General features: G+C 31.0%; 1 pseudogene; it reads left to right on the top strand.

Annotated features, from left to right (window-relative positions):
- Window positions 1–470: 470 nt before the first annotated feature.
- LOC145578189 (triacylglycerol lipase OBL1-like) lies at window positions 471–5303 on the top strand (annotated as a pseudogene).
- The last annotated feature ends 3018 nt before the right edge of the window (window positions 5304–8321 follow it).

The following is an 8321-nucleotide window of genomic DNA, read 5'->3' as shown; positions in this document are numbered from 1 at the left end:
TACAACATGTATATCCTTTACCAATTTTACTTTCACAAAGTTTCATATGTGACTAGTCACACCGTGTGACCGGAGTTACTCGATCGGTTCAGGATTACTCGGTCAGTCAAGGGTTACTCGATCAGGAATTACTCGATCAAGGTTAGTTTTGGTGTGTGTCAGACTATCAGTCGACAACACGGTATGATCAATCACACAAAAAACATAAAGATTTACTTTTTTTTTTTGTTTTTTTTGAGGGAACGCCATGTTTTACTTTCTATTTATAGATAAACCTCATAAATTAATAATAATAATAATAAATAACTATACCCATATATAGAGTAGGTAAAAGTGGACCGATTGAGTAAAGTTATAACGCTAACATGCCAATTTTGAAACCCTTTATTCTTTCGTGCATAAAGTACAAAATGTATGAATATATAAATAGAAGTTGTGATATCTACCAAATGACACCACAAACATATCCATCATATTCTTTCTTCATTTCTTCTAAGCTAGCTTAGGCATAAACATGTCTTACTATTGTTCTTCAGAGAGCTTAGTATGCCACGATTATCTTGAATTATACCCAGAAAATTCTAGTTTCTACGATCTTCTTCGCCTTTTATTCTTTAATGAGAGAGCTTTGCCCTCACGAAATCGAACAAGACCTAAGAAGTTTTAACTATCGATGGCTCATTTTTGTTTCAGCTGTTTTGTTTAAGTTGTTTCGATACATGAAGACACCAATGGCTCATATTGGCTATTTCATCGTAGCATGGATGAATCTACTAACAAAGAATGGTGGATTGCTCAGATTGTGGTTAAATTTTTTCAAAGGTTAGCAATATAAATATTAATTAATTAATGATCATTTCTGATAATTAGTTTAATTATTACTTATGTTTTTCACTATCATTTCGGAGTAGTGTTTAGGCAAATTTGCATGAAACAATCTTTTAAACGAACTTATTTGCAAGAAAGGACCTTATAAATCGAAAGTAGATCGAAAGTAGCATAGAAGGATCTTTTAAACGTTTTAGGTGGTGGCGGGGGACCTTGACGTCAGAAAGTGGGAATTGACCACAAAAGACCACGTGGGTGGCACGTCGGAAAGTGGGAATTGACCACGTGGGAAAAAAGAAAAAAAAAGGTATTAAGTAGTCACGTGCCACCCATGTAGTGGTCAACGCTAGACTTTTGTGATCAATTTCCACTTTCCGACATTAAGGTCCCTCGCCACCACCTAAAACGTTTAAAAAGTCCTTCTATGCCACTTTCGATTTATAAGATCCTTCCTTACAAACAAATCCATTTAAAAGATGCTTTTGATGCAAATTTGACTAGTTTTTATGAATCACACTATCTATTCCAAAATAAAGATAATAACAGTCAGTTAACAGTTACTTTTCCAAACAATACTAAATAAGTAATGTGATATTCATCCTCAACTAATTGTCCGTGTATTCTTTTGGCCAATCTACAAACAAAAACATACACCACCTTACTATTATCTAATCTTGAAAGTGAGGGATAGTTCAAGTGGTTAGAGCTTTCTTCCCGATTTCAGGTGAACCTGAGATCGATTCTCACCCCCGCCCTTGTGGCTCTCTAAACACACACACACACGAAAAAAAAAAAATCTAATCTTAATACATAAACTTTTAAATGTGGTTGGCCATATCGTGTGGCCAACCATTATGAGAGTTACTTTGTTAGTGTTATATGGGTTACTCACTCGATCAAGGGTTACTAAGTCGGTCAGGGGATACTTGGTTAGTTAGGGATTACTCGGTCGTTCAGGGTTTACTAAGTCAGTCTAGAGTTACTCAGTCGGTCAACGATTATTCGGCCAGGGGTTACTCGTCGGTTAGGGATTACTTGGTGTGTGTTAGCTGGCCACACGATATGACCAGCCGCACACAAAAGTTGATGATCTTAATATGCATGCTCAAACCTAAGAGATAATAATTTAATTAAGGATAATAAGAGCGCTTTTTAAACAGAAATAACATACATAATTTAAGGGCTAAGAATAAGGTAAATGTAAAAATGTCAAACATTAATCGATGTATAATCTTGTTGTGACTTCCAATATATAATTTTTTTTTTTTTTATTTGACAGGTTGTGACTTCCAATATACAATATGAGTAATTGCCATAATGGAAATTACTAGCTAGCTATTAAAAGTTAAAGCTTGTCAAAAAAAAAAAAAAAAAAAAAAAAAGGTTACAATTCAACAATGAATTACGGAGAAGCTTCGGGTTTACACGTATGATAAATATTCTATTTTTATTTCACCAAAAAAAAAAAAATTAAATAAATAAAACAAAAAAAATTGTAACACATTTATTCAAATTTCTTTATAGTGTATCAACTTTGAGTATTGAAATACAAAATGAGTTAATGGTGATACCCAACCTACTTCTCAATTTAGCAACCCATGTGAAGTCTAATTTCCCAATGATGAGACTTTCTAAAATATACTAATGTCACTTTCAATTTATGGCCCAACAAATCATATTTTAAGTTTTTTTTGAAAAAAATAATAAAATTAAAACTTAAATAAATTACAAAACATATTATAATATTGATAAGGGCCCACACTTTTTGTCAAATGAGACTCAAAGTTGAGTATCTAAACTTAGCAACTTTCTTTTGGAGTTGTTAAGTTTAGATACCAACTTATTGGTATCCTTTGAAAAATTACTCTCTCTCTCCTAAAAAAACTCACTCAAGTCTCGCCATTGGAGAGGGTCGTTTACTGCCAAGTGCCAACTAGGTCGATTGTGTAATTAGAAATTAATTCATTGATTAATAATTAAAATGGACTCGTTACATAATTCATAAATCTAAAAGATTAGGTTAAATCTGCACTAATCATCTAGTTAACAGAAAATAGTTAGATGGGATCCAATTGGTAGCATATGATTCAAAAATTGATAATGAAGGTTATGCCAGCTATTAAATTAATTTAACTAATGCTTACCATCATAATACATAATTATGTCCCCTGTAATTAGTGAATTAATTAATTAAATATCTTGTCACTAGTTGAGGTCTATGTTAAGTAAGCATCCTAGCTTGTGCTAATATATTTATTTCACAAGTCTCACCTTTGTTACAAGCTAGGATGCTTACTAACATAGACCTCAATTAGTGACAAGATTTTTAATAAATGAAATAATACACAATTGTGTATTAATCAATGAAATAATTTTGTAATAAAGGGCTATTATTTGTAAAATAAATATATTATTCGTATATTATTGTGGAAAAAGTAAACTTGTTGAAAATAATGCGTTCATGTGATAGTGATTTATGAAGTTAGAGTTTTAACCCCTCCCTTCACGCATAAGACCCCTTCATTTTTAATGTGGGGTAATTACAGGTTATGTTACATTGGGTTAAAATTTCAGCACAATACTTAATTTCTTCTTTAAGTTTCTTTTAATTTTTTGTACATGAACTATTATTATTAATACGAAATTATTGATGCATACAACATATACTGATATATATATACACCATTTTTAATTTACATATTCCGTATATTATTATTTTGTTTAAAAATTTTATGAAATTGGACAGGAAAAGTGCATATGCCAAATGAGTCAAGCGAGACATATAGATCAATTATTGCACTTCTTGATCCAAGAGTGGATTTGGACCCAAAAATACAACCGGGGCATGCCAATTATGAAGCTTCACTCTCTTGGATGGCTGCTAAGTTATCCTATGAAAATTCAGACTTCATAAAAAATGTTGTTGAGGAAAATTGGAAGGTAATGTACAATTTTTTTTTTTTTTTTTTTTTTTTTTTTAATGTTAGCTTATATGTCCGCATGTAATCATGTATGATCGCCATCTTTTAATATTTTTATATTAACATCTGATTCTGTCTAATATTTAACAGATGGAGCTGTTAGGGGCTTATAACTTTCGAAATGGTAAGCATTATTAAAGCAGTACTAGAAGAATATCTTTTTGTTATCTATTGTGTACTCTCTTTTATTTTAGGGACGGATCTAGGATTATTAAGTTGTTGAGGAACTTAAAATTATCAGTTCGATCCATATATGCTTGTTTTATTATACTTCTATTTTGGTTTTAAATATTATAAATTCTGAAAATGGTAAGACATGTGCCACCCGAAAGTATACCCTTACTACATCCCCTATATTGAAGGGTACTATACAAAACAATAATATCCTGAAACATTTTTTTGCACCAATTAACTAATTCGTGAATCATTTGTTGCAGATTTCCAAGCGAGCAATTCTACAGATGCATTCATGGCGCGCAACATAAGCAAGGACAAAGACACAATAGTGGTTGCATTTAGAGGCACAAACCCCTTCGATACAGTCGACTGTTGCGCAGACATTGATATCTCTTGGTTTAGGCTAACGAACGTAGGAAAAGTTCACGGCGGATTTATGAAGGCATTAGGCCTTCAAAACACTAAATCCGGTGTCGGATGGCCAAAAGAGATCGAAACGAGCGATGAACAACCACAATTTGCGTATTACAAAATTCGACAAGTCCTTAGAAACATAATTAAAGAGAACAAGAACGCAAAATTTGTAGCAGCGGGACATAGTTTGGGTGGTGCATTAGCGATTTTATTCACTAGTGTTCTAATATTACATGAAGAGAAAGAATTGCTTGATAGATTGGAGGGAGTTTATACATTTGGACAACCAAGAGTAGGAGATGAGGAATTTGGAGATTTTATGAAGAAGAAATTAAAGACCTACAATGTGAAATATTGTAGGTATGTTTATTGCAATGATATGGTTCCTAGACTTCCTTATGATAACAAGACTCTCTTGTTTAAACATTTTGGCCCGTGCCTCTACTACGATAGTTTTTACCAAGGAAAGGTAAATTTCTCCATCTGTCTTCATATTTTTTACTGCGAAGTAACTATTTATGTAAAAAAGTCATATTACACCTACAAATAAAGTCTGAATCTTTTTTGAAGGGATTCATGATTTTTAACTATATCATTGATGTACAATTCTATTGACATATTTGTTTATGTTATGGATGATTGTAGGAATTGAAAGTGGAGCCAAATAAGAACTACATATCATTAGCATGGATGATACCAAAGTTCATGAATGCATGTTGGGAGCTAATTAGGAGTTTCATACTTCCACATATGAAATGGGGCCCAGATTACAAAGAATGTTGGTTTCAAGTTATACATCGGATGATTGGGCTTGTTTTCCCAGGCCTTTCGGCCCATGGCCCACAAGATTACACAAACTTAATTCGATTGGGCCGCATGGCTGAACCTCATCATGAGTCATGACCATGAAAATTCAATTAAATGAATAGTAAGTCAACTATATACTTCGTATATAATTATTTTTCTAACACTACTATTACTCACTTGTATTATATATTGATCTTTGCATTTTGTATGTCATGGATAACTTACAATATCTCTATTCAATTATCTATAGTAGTACACAAATTTAAACGTCATGAACAGGTATAGATTACAAGATCATTATATAAGAGGTGTTTTAATTTAAGTATATTCTACTTGTATATACAATTGGTCATAATAATTCTTGTGACATGAAGAATTAATTCTTTCATGGTAACATATTGACATTAGTGTTGGGTCCCGGTCACCCATCTTGTTGAGCTTCATTACTCCACTCTATATTTAGTATGATATCGCCGTCCGCTTAAGGCCTAATCCGCACAAATTTATTTTTGGGCTCTTTTTCTTAAGGTCTAATTTACACGGATTTACTTTTAAACTCTTTTCCATAAGGTCTCATACTAATTGGAGTGTGCTCTCAATTTTCAAGATCATTTTAGAAGATGTATTTTCTCCATTGAATTTTTTTTTTTTTGGTGAGATTCTCCATTGAATTTCGAATATAGATAACTTTGTTCTATTTGTATATTCTTGTGGCATGTAGAATTCCTTAGATATTAAAATAATTTGCGAATATTACAATTGCTGTTATTTGTAAATGTTATTGGTTGATACCAGAAGAGTTAATTATATACTGGTACTTTCTTTCAAACACTGCTCACTATAGTATTATCATATAATTAACCAATTCAACAAAATCTATCTCTTCTAAACACTACTATGTATATAATTTTAATATATTATTAATCACCACATTTCCCCCAGGTATTGTACGTACTTGGTCTTAATAAATATTCCTCCCACCTGAAATATTTGTTAAACACGGAAAAATAATTAATAGAACTAATGTTACAATACGAGTTTTAATTGGAATAGATAAATCGACTAAATCAAATTGTATTAACCTAATGTATAAAAATCTAGACTTAGGTCAACTTATGTTTAATAAATCTACAAATAGATAAGTTAATTAATTAACACAAATCAATTTTCTAAGATAGTTATGATATATTATATAGTATAATTGACTTGTGTCTTTGATATGCTAATCAAATCATGCATGAAATTCAATGAGATGTTCACATGAAAGCAAGCATTGGGTAGATTTAACTAAGACAAGCAAAATTTTGTGCCGAAGAATCTCCTAACAACATTCTAACTCAAATATATGCATATGTTTATCTTGCAAAATTTAGTGCCACAAAAATAATAATAAAAACAATACTCAAGTATAGAAAATCAGAAATTTTTTAAACATGAAAATAGTTAACATGCATGTGCCCCAAATTTATGAATTTAACCATTAGGATGTCCCCTATTTACTACAGGCACGTTTGCATTAACTGATCTTTGTAAGCGCATTTTGCGCCTAAGACACACATACCCATTTTCATATTTGCAATAGACTAATATCAACATTTATTGAAATCATGTGCTTGTTTCCCCTAGATTATACTACTTCTTCATTGTAATTGTATACTTATATCAATAAAAACTCGATTTACATTGCTCTGTATACATCGTTTAATGGTATGCACAAATTTATTGTATGTATTATTTAACGACCTAATTAGTTGATTCACAACCCGAATACATCTGTTGCCTTGTATGTATCATATAAAGGTATGCTCAAATTTGTTGTATATATTAACATATATACAGTGTAAGAATGCTAGGATATTGTAATTAACATGTAATATAGATTGGAATAAACTACTTATAATTAAAAGGTTTGATATAATAAAGAGACAAGTTGAAATAGTCTCATATTTGAGCGAAATTTTCTTTGTATATGTTAAATTAGATAGAATTTCATGTCTAGAAGTTGAACTAGGGATTGATATCAAACCAAACTAATTTTCAAGCAAATTATAGAGCCTCGAGTGATCTAATATTCTATCAAGTACCTTTTTCAATTGATACAATAGTAGCATAATATATTAGACTAACAAAAAATTTTAGCTTCAACCATTAATTTGGACAGCAGTTTAGCATTAATTAAGTCTGAAGTATAAAGCATTGGTATCCTTTAATTTCTATCATCCTAAATATGAAGATTGATTATATTGATAGGATGCTTTCTCTGTATAGTTATTAAGGTTAGATGGCTAGATCGAATGAGAGTTTATGCTCAATGAGAGCCCAAGAATCGGCATGGTTTTAGTCTTTTAGAAGGAATAAAAAAGTAGCTTGGTGTCACATAGATAATTTTACTATTTTTGCGCGATTTTGACACATTCATTTCTTATGGCCAATTCATAAGCATTAAATATATTTTCTAATATGATTTTTAAATTTTACAATTACGCAGTAATCAGATCATTGTTAGTAGAGTTTGATTAATAGGTTAATATATTCATTTGTGATTTCTTGTATGCAAAAAACTTGTGGACATGCTAATTAAAACACCTCAAATAACTTAAGGATATATTGTATTCATTTGTGATTTCTTGCATGCAAAAAATAACTTAAGGATATATTAATAGGTTAATATATTCATTTGTGATTTCTTGCATGCAAAAAACTTGTGATTTCTTGTATGCAAAAAACTTAAGGATATATATACCTACCTCTAACTACGATTTTCTCTAAGGAAATACTAGTAACCTAGCAAGTAGCAACTTGATGTTGAATTTTGATCTATATTATTACAATTGATTTGGCCTATCCTAATCATATTGCTAAGAGCATACAACATAAGTATATACTATTATTTGTGTTGTGTAATTTAATACAACCAAGAATAACTTTCATTGACACAAACTAACTTTGGCCCAGCTATAATCATTGTCATCAATAATGTAACTTGTCGACTTACAAAAAAGATAACAATAATGTAGCACGATGTATATTGTAGATTGAAAATAGCTTGAAACCATATCATATACCGCCACAACAATGTACGGAGTATATGCTAGCAACAAGTCTATCCTCTAT

Source organism: Chenopodium album, chromosome 14 (genome assembly GCF_948465745.1).
Source record: "Chenopodium album chromosome 14, dcCheAlbu1.1, whole genome shotgun sequence".
Lineage (NCBI taxonomy): Eukaryota > Viridiplantae > Streptophyta > Magnoliopsida > Caryophyllales > Amaranthaceae > Chenopodium > Chenopodium album.
The sequence above is the reverse complement of the archived record's forward strand: the minus strand, read 5'-3'. Positions and strand labels throughout refer to the sequence as shown.